Source organism: Dermochelys coriacea, chromosome 6 (assembly GCF_009764565.3).
Source record: "Dermochelys coriacea isolate rDerCor1 chromosome 6, rDerCor1.pri.v4, whole genome shotgun sequence".
Lineage (NCBI taxonomy): Eukaryota > Metazoa > Chordata > Testudines > Dermochelyidae > Dermochelys > Dermochelys coriacea.
Window position 1 is genome coordinate 21,558,160 of NC_050073.1, and position 18,733 is coordinate 21,576,892.

An 18,733-nucleotide genomic window follows, 5' to 3' on the forward strand; every position below is an offset into this window, starting at 1 on the left:
CTCGCTGTCTGTCTGTCTGTCTGCGGGGTTGAGCTGCTGGTGCGTGGGTATATCATAGCCCAGGTGGTCCGCTGCCCAGGCTCCTGCAGGCGGTGAAAGTGTGTTCTGGGGTTCTTGCAGGTGGGAACTAGAGGATTCCTAAAACATGTCAATCCTGTGGTTAGAGGCTGGAAATGGGAGCGCGACGTATTCTCTCCCCCCCCCCCCGACCCCCCTTTCTTAAAAATAACGCTTCTGTAAATATACGTTTTTATCTTTGAAATTAGTCTTGATGCCAGCTTTTCTAATGTGTGCAGCGAAGTTGGCTCTGCAAATGGCGGCTGAAACAATTTGTATAGTGGGGGTGCTGAGAGTCATTGAATCAAACTGAAAAGGAGGACTTGTGGCACCTTAGAGACTAACAAATTTATTAGAGCATAAGCTTTTGTGAGCTACATCGAATGCATCTGCTGAAGTGAGCTGTAGCTCACGAAAGCTTATGCTCAAATAAATGTGTTAGTCTCTAAGGTGCCACAAATCCTCCTTTTCTTTTTGCGAATACAGACTAACACGGCTGCTACTATGAAACCTGTCAATTGAATCAAACTGTAAACCCTATATATGATAGACCCCACTTCAAGCCAGGGAGTGCTGCAGCACCCCTACTTCCAGCACCTATGTCCGAAAAACAACAATAGTTAGAATGAGGAGATATGTAAAACTGGATTTTTTTTTCAATTTATTCACTTTATTTATTATTTTGTCTAGTGCTCCTGCTTCGCCCAGATTCCCCGCTTGTAGAACAGGGGGAGTTTGAGGGGAAATGTTATGTTTCCCAGCCTTGGGATATGAATTGGAAACTTGGTGGTGGTGTTAAGAAAGATGATCTGATTGCTTGGAGAAGGAATGTACATGGGGAGGAAGGGGGAGTTAAAACATACTTGCTTAGTAGATGCACTAGACAAATGAGGACACTTAAAAGATGGGCAATGTGCATGGTTTTTCACACCCCTCCCATCGTCTCATACTCCCTCCCTGCTTGGAGAATTTTGCAAGGACCACACCCTGAATCTCTGAAAAGTCTGTGCCTTAGTTTCTACAGCTCTGGATTTTAGAAGAGATTTGATTTTAATTTTTTTAAGTAACCTTCTGTAGAGCTTGGACTTCCTGACTGTACAATTTGAGCACTGTTGCTTCCATACTATTTAAGAAGCAAATCAAACCCTGTATGTAGTAAGAAGGTCTTCTAGCAGCTGTCTGCAATGAATAGTTAATCAGATGTATAGCTGTGTTAATTTTAACAGTAGGTTGTATAGGCTAGCTTCCCCCTGTGTGTGTAATAAGGTCAGCGTGTTTGTCCCAGTTATGAGTCCCCCCAGGGTGACTGGGGGTTTGTGGGTAAAAGGCAGTGCCCTTTGGTCTGTTTGGCTGCTTATTTCTCATGCCTTTTCCTCCTGACATGGAGCTGGTGTGGCTAGTTATCTTGCTGGACATGTTAGAGGCAGACATTTTAGGGGCATTTTGGTGTTGGGTTGGCTGGGGCTGTCTCAGGTGATATGTGGTTCTTGCAGCTTTTTTACAGACCAGAGTAGTAGCTGAACACCACTTCCCTGCCCTGCTTTGGTTAGAGTTAATGTTTTGCTGGCAGTTGATTGATGTAGCCTTCGGGCGTTCTCTTCACCCTACTTTTAAACTGAGTTGACAATATGTATTTACACTGATCAGACACCAGATTAGCACCATTTCAGAGAGGTGGTTTTAGATGGGGTAGCAGGGAGCCTGCCATGCTCATGGCCTTGAACTCCTTTCCATTTCCTTGGAATTCTAGGTCATGGTCCCTGCTGACTGCTAGAAAGAGCAGTGCTAGTGACAGTGAAGGAGGCGCTCAGTGAGGGTGAAGTCTGATGAAGGGAATATTTTTGCAACACTCATTTCTTGGTCATGAACGCACTGATGGCAGAGAATCTGTTTACATGAATGAACCCCCATCCCACCCCAGCTAGTGACAGATGATTATCTAAGAATGTGGTGTTTACTGATTTGCTGGTGATATAAACAGGAAATACCAATAGCTTCAACCAATAGCTGATTCTGATTCCTGGGAATTTCCTATATATTTTCTTTCCTGGGCTCTAATTCTCTCACCTCACTGAGCAGGCAGCACTTTTAACTCAGGCCATGTCTACACTAAGAGTGCTTGCATAGCTACACTGCCAAAGCACTCCTAATGTGCATGCAGCTATAGTGGAAAAGCTCTACTTTTATCAGTCTAGCTAATTCCGCACTACCCGAACAAAACACTATACCAGTAGAAGTACAGTTTTGCTGGTGTAACTGCATCTGTAGTAGGGGCTTCTGCTGGCATAGCCATGTCTGTCAGGGATCACGCCGCTGACTGACGATGACACCGGCAGATGTCTGTAGTGTAGACGTGATCTCATTTTTGCAATTCTGTGAGCTTCTCTAGCACCTTTCCTCAAAAGATCTCAAGCATTTACAAGCATGGATTGCTTAAACCTCACAACACCCGCCCTGGTCATGTAAATATTAGTGCCATTTTACAGACAGGTAAAGTGACACCCAAGGGCATCCAGGGAGTTGGTCATCAATCTAGGAGTGGAACTCCAGAGTGGTGGCTGCTCCAACTGCTGGACCATGAGCCTGCCCTCTGCTATCCACCCCCACATATTCAGTACTTCTGTCTGGTCACCTTGGGGTGTTCTTGATTCCAATTTGCAGTTGAACTTATTTTAATCACCCTTGCTGCACTGCCCCTTCTCCAGTGTGATGATATTTCCCTATGAAAACATGACCCTTGAACTGAGGACAGTGGGCCAGGTTCATTCCTGGTGTAAATTCATGTTTAAAGAATGAGCTCCACACAGGATTTTTAATGTTCTCGTTACCAACTCCTCCCTCAAAATAACAAGCAGATGCTAGAAAACTGTAGCATCTCCATCTAACCTCCTTACTTCAGGGTCACTGCACTTTCCTCCTCTTTGTTCCTTCCCAGTTATCTAGTTCATCCAGGAGCTCTTTCTTTCCTTTTTGTCCTAGTTTCCTGACTTTTTTTGAGGGGGGGAAGTGGTTCTTTGTGGCGACACTAGGATCTAGCAGGAAGGATATATGGGAACTATACTTACGCAGTTGCAGAGCAAGCCTGCCTGTTCACATCCACCCCTGTCTCCCTGGTAGGAAAACAGTCATTTCCTATCTGCAAAAACAACGAGGAGTCCTTGTGGCACCTTAACGACTAACGAATTTATTTGGGCATAAGCTTTCGTGGGCTAAAACCCACTTCATAAGATGCATGGAGTAGAACATACAGTAGGGAGGTATAAATACACAGCATATGAAAAGATGGGAGTTGCCTTCCCAAGTTGGGGGGTCAGTGCTAATGAGCCAGTTCAATTAAGGTGGAAGTGGGCTAAACTCCTACATGCCTCAAGGGGCCACAACAATGGCCTTAACTCACCCAACCATATTGTTAATCTATCCAGCTATACTCTTAGGACAGACTCTTCTGCTGGGCTATCTCGGGGCCTCTCCTTCTGCCCCACCACCCCCACGAACAGTTCTGCGGTGACCTAGAATCCTACTTTCAATGTCTCAGATTCACGGAATATTTCCAAAACCCCACTGAACAGCTCACTAACCCACAGAAACGGTCCTACCAACACTACAAAAAGAAGGATTCTGCATGGACTCCTCCTGAAGATTGAAACAGACTGGACTTCTACACGGGTGCTTCCACTGACGTGCACGGGCTGAAATTGTGAAAAAGCAGCATCACTTGCCCCATAACCTCAGCTGTGCAACAATGCCATCCGCAGCCTCAGAAACGACTCTATCATAATCAAAAAGGCTGACAAAGGAGGTGCTATCGTCGTCATGAATAGGTTGGAATATGAACCAGAGGCTGTTGGGCAACTCTCTGACACCACATTCTACAGGCCATTACCTTCTGATCCCACTGAGGGTTACCAAAAGAAACTACACTATCTGCTGAAGAAACTCCCTGAAGAAGCACAGGAACAAATCTACACAGAGACACTCCTAGAGCCCTGACCAAGGGTATTCTATCTGTTACCCAAGATCCATAAACCTGGGAATCCTAGGTTGTCTTATCTCGGGCATTGGCACCCTGACAGCAGGATTATCTGGTTATGTAGATGCTCTCCTCGGGTCCTGTGCTATCAGCACTCCTAGCTATCTTCAAGACACCACTGACTTCCTGAGGAAACTACAGTCCTTTTAGTGATCTTCCAGAAAACCCCATCCTGGCCACTAATGGATGTAGAAGCCCTCTACACTATGCTAACATTCCACAAAGATGGACTACTAGCCGTCAGGAACGGTATTCCCGATAATGTCACAAGCAAACCTGGTGGCTGAACTTTGTGACTTTGTCCTCATCCACAACTATTTCAAATTTGGGGACCATTTATACCTTCAAGTCAGCAGGACTGCTATGGGTATCCTCATGGCCCCACAGTATGCCAACATTTTTATGGCTGACTTAGAACAATGCTTCCTCAGCTCTTGTCCCTTAACACCCTACTCTGCTTGTGCTACATTGATGACACCTTCATCATCTGGACCAATTGGAAGGAGGCTGTTGAGGAATTCCACCAGGATTTCAACAATTTCCACCACGCCATCAACCTCAGCCAAGACCAGTCCACACGAGGTCCACTTCCTAGACACTACAGTGCTATTAAGCGATAGTCACAAAACACCACCCTATACCGGAAACCTACTGACCACTATACATACCTCCAGCTTTCATCCAGACCACACCACACAATCCGTTGTCTACAGCCAAGCTCTAAGATACAACTGCATTTGCTCCAATCCCTCAGACAGAGACAAACACCTACAGGATCTCTATCAAGCATTCTTAAAACTACATTACCCACCTGGTGAAGTGAAGAAAGAGATTGACTGACAGAGCCAGAAGGGTACCCAGAAGTCGCCTACTACAGGAAAGGCCCAACAAAGAAAGTAACAGAACGCCACTAGCCATCACCTTCAGCCCCCAACTAAAACCTCTCCAGAGCATCATCAAGGATCTACAACTTATCCTGAAGGACGATCCTTCACTCTCACAGACCTTGAGAGACAGGCCAGTCCTTGCTTACAGTCAGCCGCTGCAACCTGAAGCAAATGCTCACCAGCAACTACACACCACACAACAAAAAACACTAACCCAGGAACCAAACCCTGCAATGAACCCCAGTGCCAACTCTGTATCTATTCAAGGGACACAATCATAGAACCTAACCACATCAACCACACCAATCTTATATATGCCATCATGTGCCAGCAATGCCCCTCTGCTGTGTACATTGGCCAAGCCAGACAGTCTCTATTCTCTCAAAGAATAAATGGACACAAATTTGACTTCAGGAATTATAACATTCAAAAATCAGTAGGAGGACACTTCAATCTCCCTGGACGCCCAATAACAGACTTAAAAGTGGCAATTTGACAACCAAAAAAACCAAACAGACTCCAATGAGAAACTGCAGAACTAAAATTAATTTGCAAACTGGACACCATCAAATTAAGCTTGAATAAAGACTGGGAGTGGATGGGTCACTACAAAAACAATTTCCTGCTGCTGATACTCAGACCTTCTTGTCAACTGTTTGAAATGGGCCATCTTGTTTACATTGGCCTCATTAGCACTACAAAAGTGATTTCCACCCCTTCTTGTCAACTGTTGAGACTAGCCCACTTCCACCTTAATTTAATTGGCTCATTAGCACTGATCCTCCTCCCCCCCACCCCCGGTAAGGCAACTCCCATCTTTTCATATGCTGTGTATTTATACCTCCCTACTACATGTTCCACGCCATGCATCTGATGAAGTAGATTATAGCCTACAAAAGCTTATGCCCAAATAAATTTGTTGATCTCTAAGTGCCACAAGGACTCCTTGTTAATCTGTATCAGCAAAAACAACACGGCTACCCCTCTGAAACCTGTTTTCCTATCTGTTGCAATGTTGCTTTGTCTCAGAGGCAAGTGCACTCTCCTTTTTCGCTTTCCCCATTCAGAGTTCTGCTCTTGCCACCTCCTTGCTTGGAAGCATTTTTGTATTTGATGATAACTCAAGGAAAATGTCCTTAATGAAGAGATCCTTTCCAGCTTCAATCAGGAGAGGGACAGAGGGTGTCGCCCCCATACCTCACTCTCTCTCCCACAGAGTTACTTCGTCATTTTGACAGTAGGAAGTCAAGGACTCGTAAAGCTGGAGTTGTGCTCTAAGATCACTAGGAGGGCCATTTAATAGATGCATTTTGTATCTACTATTAAAAGCCATGACCTACATTTTCAGAAAGGACCGTTGATTGATTTTATTTTTTTGGGGGGTGCCTACCTTAAGAGATCCTGGTCACGCCTGAAAACATAGGCAGTGACTAAAAAGGAGGAAGACTGCTTAAGAGAAGGAATAAGAAGCCATCCTGTTTGTTCCATGAATAACAATGTTCAGACTATCAAAGGCGGTCATGAGGGCAGTGATCTCTGCCCGAAATATGGGATGTCTAGTCTTAGAGCTGGAATTTCTGCCATGAAGAGAACACTCTTGTGTGTAAAGGGGCAGAGCAAACTGATCTGCACAAGTGTCCAACGGCGATTCTTCTGGCTGATTTGAGGAGTGGCATGAAGGGTTCAAAGGGTCCCTGGTAATTCTTTAGTAGAATGATGACCGCAACAGCATGGGAGCCTCGTAGGTGGCAGAAGCTTCACCGTATCAGCTGTTTCTAACCCAGTGCAGATGATAGACTTCTTTGGGACTGCTGTGCATCCATCCATCTCTGCCACCCCTGTTCCAGCTCAGGCCTAAGATTTGAGTACTACTCCTACTCCATCATTCTGAAGGTTTTGGCAGGCATCTTTCCACAGCTAGCCAGTTGTGGCTAGGATCAGCCCATCAGCCATGTTGGACTCCACTAGTGACCCTTGTTATCAAGCAGTTTTGTCCCAGATGAGCTTGCTTAGAGGCTCAAAAGTTGGGAGGCCTTTTAGGATGTCTCTACTCAGCCAGGAAAATACCCCAGTAGGACCAAATCTCACAGCCCCTGTCAATTGACACAGGCTTGCGGGGCTAAAAACAGCCATGTAGATGTTCAGGCTTGGGCTGGCTCTGAGCTCTGGGGAGGATCACAGAGCCTGGACTCCAGCTGGAGCCTAAACATCTACCTGGTTATTTTTAGCCCGTGGCTGGGTTAACTGACTGAGGCACTGAGATGCACTGCCGTGGGTGCGTGGATTTTTGAGTTTTTTTTTGTTTTTTGTTTTTTTTTAATTTCCTGTATAGACATACCCTTAGGGGAAAGTGACTAAAAGGTATCGTGTGGCTTTCATAGCTGTGTTTTATTGTAACACTCAGGCTTGATATGGGATTACTGGGAAATCTTTACTTACCAGTTGACATTTGAGCCTAGGCAGGAGATAGTTAGCAGTGTCTTAATGTAAGGTGTCTTTACATTTGTATTTGAAGTTCTGCCACTCAGTCTAAGTTGCTACCCCCTTGAGGGTGTCCATTCTCAGTGAACACTGGGCTAGATTTTTCAAATGACTTTTTAGAACCTAAGTTGGGGCCAGATTCTCAGATGTGCTCCATACCAATATACTGTTTTCTCTTGAAAATCCAGCTCCAGACGGGGGTGTGGAAGCCTTGAAAATCTAGCTCAGTATGTATTGTAGTTTTTAGGATTTGTTAAGCTGTGGGAGGCACCAGGGCTGACACTGGACTAGCTTGTTAGTATGCAGAACTGCTCGGTTCTTGCCCTTCCGTAGCTCACTAGACTCACTTGCATATCTGTCCTGAATCCAGGTCGGAGTTGTTGGCACAAAAGTGTGAGGGAGAACAAAAAGCTTGGCAGAACTCTGCACGTCATTGCATGTTAAAGAGAAGCTTGTTCTGAGGCTTAAGAAGAAGAAAGGAAGCAGTTTAAGCTTTAACTTAATTCACCAAACAAGGGGAAAAACTCTGGTATCTCCCTCCCCCCCCCTTAATGTTTGTTCTGCTGCAGTGTAAACAAATGACTACCTTCTTGACCCTCCAGCCATCAGTACATGTTGGAGTCTCATAAAGCAGCTATGCTGAGGAAGTGGATGGAGAGACCTTCCTTTTCTGCCAACTTACCGGAGGGTGTCATACCAAAAAGTCTCCTCTTCCTCATCCTTTCTTATTTTAGGTCCTTTAGCTCAAGACATCATGTAGAAGATGCCAGACCAGCTAGTTATCCGATAGAGTAGACTAACAGGTTTGGCATAGTGTTAGTCTTCCTAATTATGATGGATGGGTACTATAAATTATAGTCCTAGTTTATATATGCATTGTGTATGCCATGTACACACAGTCAAATGGCTATATACCATTTATAGTTTGTAAAAGGTGGGTGAGGTTCTCTCTTCTTGGACCAACAGAAGTTGGTCTAGCTCTGCGGGTGAACATTTTCCACAAAGTGACCATTCTATATCTGACCTCTCAGTCCCCATCCTCAAAGGAAACCTGACCAACACCTTCAAAAGAGGAGTTTAAATTCACGATTCTGCTAGTCACCAAAAATCATGGACTCAATGAGACACACAACTAGTGTGTCTTCTACAACAATCCACTAACTCTCCTTTGTCCTATAACTGCAGAGGTGTTAATTGTCCATTTTGAATTGTTTCTTGCAAGATTGTTAAGCATAAGGAGTTAACACATCTGTTCCACCTTGTATGTTTCATATCCTGAACCAGCATAGCTACAACACTGAAAACATTTATAGTTTGTAGGTATCATACATGGGGCTTCTTATGGGGATACCAGTTTTGGAAGGGATAAGTGTCCGCATATTCAGTTCTCACTATGCTTCAGAAAGGATTTTAGAATCCACAGCTCCTTTTCTTTTCTTAAAAGATACAACTCTAAACCCTGTCCAGTGTTTTGGAGCTGTGCTGCCTTCATCCAGAACTGGATTGGCCCACACCAAGAAGTGTCCCTGGAGAGACTACAGGAAGCCAGAAGCCAGATAGCTTCGTTTAAAATATAATTAAACATAACGAAGAAGAAATTGACTTGCTCTGAAAAGGATCAACCAACTTAGTATCTAATGCAGCCTATGGCAGCCTTCCAGATCTAGAGCATGTACTGACTGCATTACTAGGGAAGTGTCTAATTAGAAGGCATAAGAGTTCCTTTTTAATTCCATTTTCCACACAGCAGATAGCTATTTTCTCTTGCCTGTGGTGGGCATATATAGTATGGTTAGAGGTAGGGGACAGCATGGTGAATGTATTATATGAAAGATCACTTCTCTGTCTTGGGTTAGTAGCACTTTAGATTCTTGTCTCTAATAGGTTGGGGGATTTTTTTTTTGTTTTGTTTCCTTGGATGCTTCTGGACTTTCCTCCTTCCTTTGGTCATTTCCCCTCCAGACGTGGTTTAGATTCCTTATTTATTCCTGTTTTAGGAGACTTGGAGTAAAATGAGAAACTACCTGGCATGGAAAGGATCTAGTTTAAAACAAACAAAGTGAAGTGAAGTAAGCCTCCCATAACAAGCTGCCTGTCTACCCTCATGCCCTTCCTTTCAAACAAGTGACATGAACCATGGCAGTCTAGTAAAGCGGAAGAAGAGCTGGCTTAAAAGGCAGAGAAATACGATTTTATTTGTTTCAGAGTAGCAGCCGTGTTAGTCTGTATTCGCAAAAAGAAAAGGAGTACTTGTGGCACCTTAGAGACTAACAAATTTATTTGAGCATAAGCTTTCGTGAGCTACAGCTCACTTCATCGGATGCATTCAGTGGAAAATACAGTGAGGAGACTTTCACACGCACACAGAGAGAGAGGGAGAGAGAGAACATGAAACAATGGGTTTTATCATACACACTGTAAGGAGCGTGATGATAAAACCCATTGTTTCATGTTCTGTGTGTGTATATAAATCTCCCCACTGTATTTTCCACTGAATGCATCCGATGAAGTGAGCTGTCGCTCACAAAAGCTTATGCTCAAATAAATTTGTTAGTCTCTAAGGTGCCACAAGTACTCCTTTTCTATTTTATTTGTGTGCTGATGGCATATAGTGGTGGTGTAGCAACGTTGGTCCCAGAATATTACAGAGAGAGAAGGAGGGTGAGGTAATATCTTGACCTGAAGAAGAGCTCCATGTAAGCTTAGGAGCTTCTCTCTCACTAGCAGAAATTGGTCCAATTAAAGATATTACCTCACCCTCCTTCTCTCTCTCTACAGATATAATGGTCGGTATTGTTCCCTGAGCTTCAATGGGAGTAGTTTTGCACTCATTCAGAAAGGCAAATGCTGAGTTGTGGTGTGTTTTTTTTTTTTTGTTTGTTTTTTTTTTTTGTTTTTTTTCTTTTTTCTTTCAAAGCAGTCTCGGAGATGTAGATGTATGACTACCCCTCAGATTAATGAGAGTTGTGTCTCTTAACCCTTTAGGCTTTTTTTGATCTTTTTTTTTTTTTTTCATTATCCTTTGCCCCAAGGAATATACATTAGAAACATGCTCTAAGATGCTCTTGGATTTTAGTGCAGAGGGGGCTATATTTAATACTCAGCTGGTGTACTAATACTTCATTAGTGAGCCCTGTGTGTTTCTATTCTTGTCATGGTGGCATCCATTACAGTTAAGAGGGCTTTGTAGTTTGGCATGACACAGGAAGGTAGAAAATGTAACAGTGGCTATGGTTATGTCTACGCTGTCAATTGAATGACATAACTTTTGCCTTTCAGAGGTGTTAACAAAGACACAAGTTTTGCCTCAAGTGCCAGTGTGAACAGCGCCTTGTTGGCAGGAGCGCTCTCCTACTGACAAAGCAAACGCTGCTCATTGGGGATGGAAGTTTTTTGTTGGCAGGAGAGCCAACAAACGGCAGCTACGCTACCCAACTTTTAGTGGCACGGCTGTAGCTAAAAGCTGTGTAGTGTAGACAAGCCCTGTGTTTCTACTTCTACACCATGTTATAGAAACAAGGTTAAAATTGCTTTAATGTGGTCTGCATCTGTATGCCTTTTTGAAATGGCTTTGTAGATAATGCAAAACAGCTCAGGTTGCAGTGTTGTGCATGCACCTTTTGGAAACAGTTTGGTTTAAATTGGTTTAGTTGCAGTATTGATTGATTTACAGGATTTTCAGAGAGGGGGTGTGTCATTCTCCCTGAGAAATTCCACAGTGCACGGCCGTAATAAAAAGGTTAACACCAGGTAATAAAAAGGCTTTGTGTGATCAGATGCCAATAGCTGTAGGTATGGATATTTGAATAATTGTACATTCATACTTGCCTATGTATTAGAACGAGCAGTCATTTAATGCTCATTTTTGAGGGGAGGGTGGGGGAGGGAGGGAAATTCCCATAGCAGATGATCCGTATAAACAGCTGAAACCAAAACCCAGTTCCAGGTACCCCTGAAGTTTGGTGTTTGCATCCAGCTCTGAATTCAGTTTCTGGGGCCTATCTCTAGTGAACATGGTCACAAGTAGGGAATGTCATTTAGCATCTGGAAGAGGAGAATGGATCTCTGTTTCTGCCTCTGGCACTGAATCATTGTGAGTCAAAGGAAGTCATGTGACCTTCATGCCTAAAATTATCTTTCTGAAACACTTATCTTAGTGTTAAGATTTGGTGTATTATTTTTGTAAAGAGACTTGACCCTGTGATGAAAGGTGCTATTATAAGTGCCAAGTATTTTGTGTGTGTTTAAAAGTAATCACAATTATCTGTCCCTAGTTAAATAAATACAGTTAAATGAAATTTTAAAGCAGTCTCTGGGATTACTGATCACGGTTTTCACTATATGTCTGGTGCAGCTCTTTATGTCTCAGTGATAGGTCTTAATTATATTGATGCTTCCCTGCAGAGCAAATCTGCAAAGCAGGTGTGAGACCTAGGGAGTGCAACTCCTATTTGAATGCATGGGAGAATAGGGGACTTGCATAGAAATTGCCATACTGGGTCAGATCCAAGGTCCATCTAGTCCAGGTCCTATCTCAAAAGAGTGGCCAGCAGCAGATGCATCAGAGGAAGGTGTGTAAGTTTTTTTGCAATAGGCAGATGTAGGAGGATGATCTCCCTTCCTCCTCCCTCCCCCGCCCCCCCCCGGTTCAGTCTTATCCTGGTTTTTAATAGTTGGGATTTAAGCCAAACTCTGAAGTATGAGGTTGAATATCCCTCCATATAATACTAGTTTTCCTTTTAAACTGTTTTCCAAACTAGTTAAATATTGTGTGCTTCGTGAGTACAGGTTCCACCTAAAACTCCTGACCTGTGACTCTTGTAGTCATCTTGACAGATCCTCTTGATGCTCAAATAGCAGCCATCAGCCCTGGAATGTGGTTATAATGAAAACAGCTCACCCCACTCTAAAAGCATGCCAATTATTTGCTAAGTTTAGCCGAATTTTTTGTTTCTGAATAGACTGATTTTTTTTTTCCCTCCCACAAATATTCATTCTTTTTTTTTCTTCACCAATAGTGTCTGCAGACCTTTTATCCTACAGGTTCTTGTAAGCTGTTCACTGCAAATACTGCATTAAGTATTTGCAATGCACTACATATGCGGCCGTTGGTCTCATCTAAACTTCCTTATTTCTGCTCTCTGAAGGGATGACTCTGAAATCTGAAAAGAGCTTTCAGGATGGCCATGCAAATACTCATGTGACTGCACACCTGCACAAGTACTTGCATTTGAATACATGTTCACTTGCATAACTGTAAAGCCTTTTTCCTGTCCCCCGGATGTTCTAAAATATCTGTGCAAAGGCAGTCTTGTTCGTAAAAAGCAGATGGGAAATATCCACACACCCTTTTAAGAAAATTTATTTCTGTTTTCAAATACTCAGCTCCACTCCTGAAGAGGAATCATTATATAGCACAGTGTCTTCACCAGCCAATCAATATCCTGATTTCTTTGTTCATCTAAAGGACTCTTATTTTAAGTGTAATTTCCTGATGGTTCTCAAAGCCTTGCATGACTCCTGATGGACTATTGAAGAGGTTAGACTTCCTATTATAACAAAGAGGACCTAAATCATGGTTAGGTGAAAAACAGGGACAGACTGAAGGGAGACCTCTGAGGCCATGGGAGTGATGGCTGTGGGAGCAATCCACGAGAGCTTGGGATGTAACCTTGTGAACTTGTTTAGTCTTATTTCGAACCTGTCAGAGTGATACAGACCTGGGAGAACTCCTATTTGAAAGAGGCTGTAGCTTATCTTGATATAACAAGTGAACTTTGTTGGCATAAAATACTTTTCCTCCATGAAAATGTTCACTAAGGTCCATTCAGACGCTAAAAACAAGGAGGAGTCCTTGTGGCACCTGAGAGCCTAACCAATTTATTTGGGCATAAGCTTTTTGTGGGCTAAAACCCACTTCATTAGATGCATGGAGTGAAAAACACAGTAAGGTGTGTGTGTGTGTGTGTGTGTGTGTGTGTGTGTGTGTGTGTGTGTATATATATATATATATATATATATATATATATATATATATATATATATATATATATATATAATATACACAATCACAGCACATGAAAAGATGAGAGTTGCCTTACCAAGTGGTGGGTCAGTGCTAACGAGGCCAATTCAGTTAAGGTGGAAGTGGCCTATTCTCAACAGTTGTCAAGAAGGGGTGACTATCAAGAGAGGGAAAATTTACTTTTGTAGTGCTAACGAGGCCTCCTTGGTTGCACTGGCCTCATTAGCACTACAAAAGTAAATTTTCCCTCTTGATAGTCACCCCTTCTTGACAACTGTTGAGAATAGGCCACTTCCACCTTAATTGAATTGGCCTCGTTAGCACTGACCCTCCACTTGGTAAGGCAACTCTCATCTTTTCATGTGCTGTGATTGTTTGTGTGTGTGTGTGTATATGTGTGTGTGTATATATATATGTGTGTATGTATATATATATATATACACACACACACACACACACACACACACACACACACACACACACCTTACTGCGTTTTTCACTCCATGCATCTGATGAAGTGGGTTTTAGCCCACCAAAGCTTATGCCCAAATTTGTTAGCCTTGCCACAAGGGCTCCTCATAGTCTGTCAGCAAAAACAAACACAGCTACCACTCTGAAACCTGTCATTCAGAAACTGTTATGGTTTCCTGGCATTTCCTGTCTGGTACATCTCTCTCTGAGCATTGTCCTTTCATTTCCATTGCCAGATTCTTTTACCCAGGAGATATTTATAGGCCCATCCCGCGTTTGGGTTGGGTGTGTGTGTGTGTGTGTGTGTGTGGTGGTTGTTTTTTTCGTTGGTTTTTTTTAAAAAACCTGGGAGTGGCCAGCCCTGTGCATGTCTTTCTGTGATTTAAAATTTCAAACTGCTCAGCTGAGATTGACTTCCTTCCCTTTATCTACGGTGGGGGCGGGGGAGAACTTGATGTAGCAGCTCTGAAGAACAAGAATAGGGATCCATTCACTGTTTTTTTTGCTCTGGAAGGATGCACATAATGCCCAACGTGGAGTAAGCATTAAGAGAGCTACTTAGAAAAGGAGACTGTACAAAAGAGATTAATCTTGCAACCTGGGACAGTAATGATCTAAGAACACAATAGGCAAGTATGAAAAACACGCATTTTCTCACTGCATTCTCCCCCCCCCCCCCCCAATCATGATGCTTCACCATAAGTATCTGAGAACAAATTATGGAGTTCCTTTAGTCATGTGATGTGATGTGTGCTAATATTTATTTAGCACCTTTCTTCAAAAGCTCTCAAATCCCTATACAAACATGGTATAAGCCTCCAAACTCCTTTGAAGCAGGTAAGAATTATCCATTCCCATTTACATGTGGATAAAGTGTGGCACAGCAAGGCGGTATGGTGTAAAGCATTTGCCCATGTCCTCCAAGCAAGTCTGGCAGAGCCAACAATAGTAGCTAGGACTCTTGGCTTTGTCCTTCAGTCTTAAAACCCTATGCATTCCCTCTGCTTTCCACTCTGGGTGCACCCCTCGGTGGTGGTGGTTTTATTTTGTCTGCGGGAGAGCTCTCTTGCCAACAAAGAGCAGCTACACTACTTGCCTTTCAGCAGTCTGGCTGTAGTGGCACAGCTGTGCTGCTGGAAGGTGCACAGTATAGACATAGCCTAAAACATGTTCCAAGTCTGGAACTTCATCGAAGTGAGCTGTAGCTCACGAAAGCTTATTCTCTAATAAATTTGTTAGTCTCTAAGGTGCCACAAGTACTCCTTTTCTTTTTGCAAGTCTGGGGAGTGACCAAAGCAGTTCCTCAGAGACAAAAGGCAAGCTGACGCCTCAGCCAGGTGTAAACAAGATCAATGGGACATTGCCGGCCAGTGAGTAGCCACTGAGCAGGAAAAAGGGCATGGGCAGACCATCTACCTTTTAGCAAAGAGACAGCTTGGGCTTCCCGTCCACACAGTCTGCTTGCCACCATGCTCCCAGATGGAAATACTTCTCAAAAAGACTATGAAAAGAAGGGCTAGTCACCCCCATGTACCCCTCCTTCTCCTTCTGTCCATCGATTCACTGAACAAGAAGGAACAGAGGAAGCAGCCATTACACAGAAGAAGGGGTCCTAGTCTAAGGAGTTTGGCCGGTAAGACAGTTGAGAACATGGGGTGAGAGAAACTTTGCTTTGAATTTAACATAGTGTGTTAAGTTAGGCACTTTATTTTTCTTTCAGAGTAGCAGCCGTGTTATCCGCAAAAATAACAGGAGGACTTGTGGCACCTTAGAGACTAACAAATTTATTTGAGCATAAGCTTTCGTGAGCTACAGCTCACTTCATCGGATGCATTTTGCTTTTAAGGCATAAAAGCCAAAAATAGTTATTACCTGTATTCACTTAAAATCTTCCTTTGTTTTATCTAAACCAGTTTGTTTGGGGAAACTCCATTTGAGATAATAAGATTTGTGCTTCTAATGTCTATTAATAAAATGACAGACTTTATACGAGCTTGTATTGTCCAGGAGAGGGTTGAGAAGTAAGAGATGTACATTTCTGGGCAAAGTTTGGGAGTGGGAGTGTGCTAGGGTCTCCCTGCAGTGTAATTCAGGCTCGTAAACACCTAAGTGTGACTGGCAGGTTTCAAGTGCACACAGATACAGCTGGGAGCAACTTAAGTGCTGGAGGCTGTTTGTGAGCTGTCCAGGAGTGGAGGCAACAACAGTAAAGCAGTGTAAAGGGCACCTCAGGTTAGAGGGCAGGGTTGACACTGTTACTCATTAGTCTAAATCAGTGGTGGGCAACCTGTGGCCAATGAGCTGCATGTGGCCTGTTAGAGTAATCTGTTGGAGGGCTGCAAGACCATTTGTTTGCATTGACTGTCAGCAAGCACAGCTGCCCGCATCTCCCAGTGGCCACGGTTCGCCGTTCCTGGCCAATGGGAGCTGCGGAAAGTGGCGTTCAGCAGGTTGCTCACCACTGGTCTAAATAAATGGTTTTCAACTTTTTATTTATTTATTTATTTTATTGGTGGTTCTCTAAAAAAATGTTGAATGCAGATGTGGACCCCTTTGGAAATTCAACCAGTGGTCCACGGACCCCTACCATAGAAGTCTTGGATAGAAAACTGGCTGAACAGAATTTAACTTTAAATGTTTCATGTGCTTGGCACGGTATTTGACGTAGCGTGAGAAAAGGTGCTAAACTGTGGGCTTCTAATGACAACACTTCTGGGTTTTGGCCTGTAGGTGGGGGTATTCATACTTTTGATCAGCAAAAGGGAATGCCTTTTCTGGGATCTGAAACTTTATTTTCATTGTCACCTTTCACGGACCCCTTAGACCAGGGGTGAGCAAACTTTTTTTTTTTTTGGCCCGAGGGCCACATCGGGGTTCCGAAATGGTATGGAGGGCTGGGTAGGGAAGGCGCTGCTCCCCAAACAGCTTGGGCCCTGCACCCGCCCACTTCTTGCCCCCCTCAAACCCCTGATCCATCCAACCCCTCTGCTCCTTGTCCCCTGACCACCCCCTCCCGGGACCCCACCCCCATCCAACCCTCCCTGCTCCCTGTCCCCCGACTGCTTTGACCCCTATCCACACCCCTGCCCCCTTACCATGCCGCTCAGAGCACCAGGATTGACCACCATGCCACCTGGCCAGAGCCAGCCACACGACCCTACAGTCTAGAGCACTGGGGAAGGCCGGCGGCTCTTGCAGCCATGCTGCCCGGCAGGAGCTCGCAGCCCCGCCACCCAGAGTGCAGGCGGCATGGTGAGTTGAGGTTGTGGGGGAGGAGGGACAGAAGGGGAGGGACCAGGGGCTTAAGGGCCAGGCAGAACGGTCCAGCCTGCGAGCTGCAGTTTGCCCACCTCCGCCTTAGGCGTTGTCTCCAGACCCCCAGGTTGAAAAAGGCTAGTCTAGATGTACCCTGGGTATGTCTCGCGCCAATATTCTGATCAATAATAATAATGAGCAAGTTCCTCAGCTGTTATAAATCAGTATAGCTCCATGGACTTCAAATCTATGATGTCTGGCCCAGTGTGTCTAGAATCTGTATCAAATAATTTCAGATGTGTATTCTTTCCCATAACAAATAGAAAAGTTTACCAACATAAAGGTAGTAGTTAGTGTACTACTTAGTTTCTTCCTTTGGGTTTTTTGCCAATATTTTTAGTGCCTTGTTTTGTTTTTTTATTCAGTGTGCATAAATCGAGATTTGTTTTGGTGCCAAAGCATTCAACGTGTTAATGCTCAATAGCCTATATTGTGGCCTAAGATCTCTTCCCATTCATTCTTTACTGGGAGGCTTCTCAATTCTGCTTTCAGCTTGTTTTGTTTTATCTGTTTTGGCAGAAATAACAGGATCTCTATCTTTTTATTGTATTTTAATATACAAATAGTGTACTGTCATTTCTGAGATCTTTATGCTTTTAAATTGTAGATGTTCTCTGTATTTGATTTCCCGGTAAATTGCATTTGCTTTTCAGTATGGTTCAGTGTGGATAAATCACTTTTTCTCCTGGGATAAACATAGATTACACTTGAACAGTCTATCCAGTATTGAAAATAGATCTGTCATGCATGTAGTAATCTTGGGGTTCATTAAATAACAAACCATTGAATGAGTAAGGAATAAAACAAACTGCAGAGCTTCTGTAGTGAGCTGCTGCATGCAGCCAGATGGTGTTCCCAACCCCTGCCTTCAGAGCACATCTCCAAATTCCTATGTTCATAATACTGTCCTGTATGAGGGAGTATCTCTAAATTCTAATCTTCTACAAACATCTCTTGACAGTGCTTGGGTTATCCTAAACTACTATAAAGCCCACAGCTATGTGTCGGTGTCCTAGCTTTTGAATGGCTTCTGTGGTTTACCATTACCATATATGTTTACCCATAGAGGCTCCATGTGGGTGCACCTGCATGGAGATCATTGCAGAATCAAGGCCTTGCATAACTCCGTCCACTTTTTTCTGTGTATCTTGGGAGTAGTGTTTTCTCTGTGTGTACATGAGGGAGTTACTTTGTACAGTGATAAGCAGATAGCTGTCAACTGACAGGCCCAATAATGTAGTTCAATATGTGGTTGTGGTCTCTGGTGCTTCTGTGGTAGCATTAATGGAGATGGCTTAATATAATGGGAGTTTTATCACTTGGTGGGTGGGGGGAGACTTTTTTTTTTTTACAAAGGCCCAAATGCAGGTTTGGGTGTCCAATTCACGACTTTGAAATTGATGTATCATAATACTTGAACTAGAATGGTCCTGGTGACATTAATACTCCCTTCTGCATCTGCACTGG

At 43.6% G+C, this 18,733-nt stretch overlaps 1 protein-coding gene across 2 annotated transcripts in view; it reads left to right on the forward strand.

Annotated features, from left to right (window-relative positions):
* The window catches only part of CD81 (CD81 molecule), an 86,976-nt gene that overhangs the window by 2,408 nt on the left and 65,835 nt on the right, over window positions 1-18,733 (forward strand). The window lies entirely within an intron of this gene.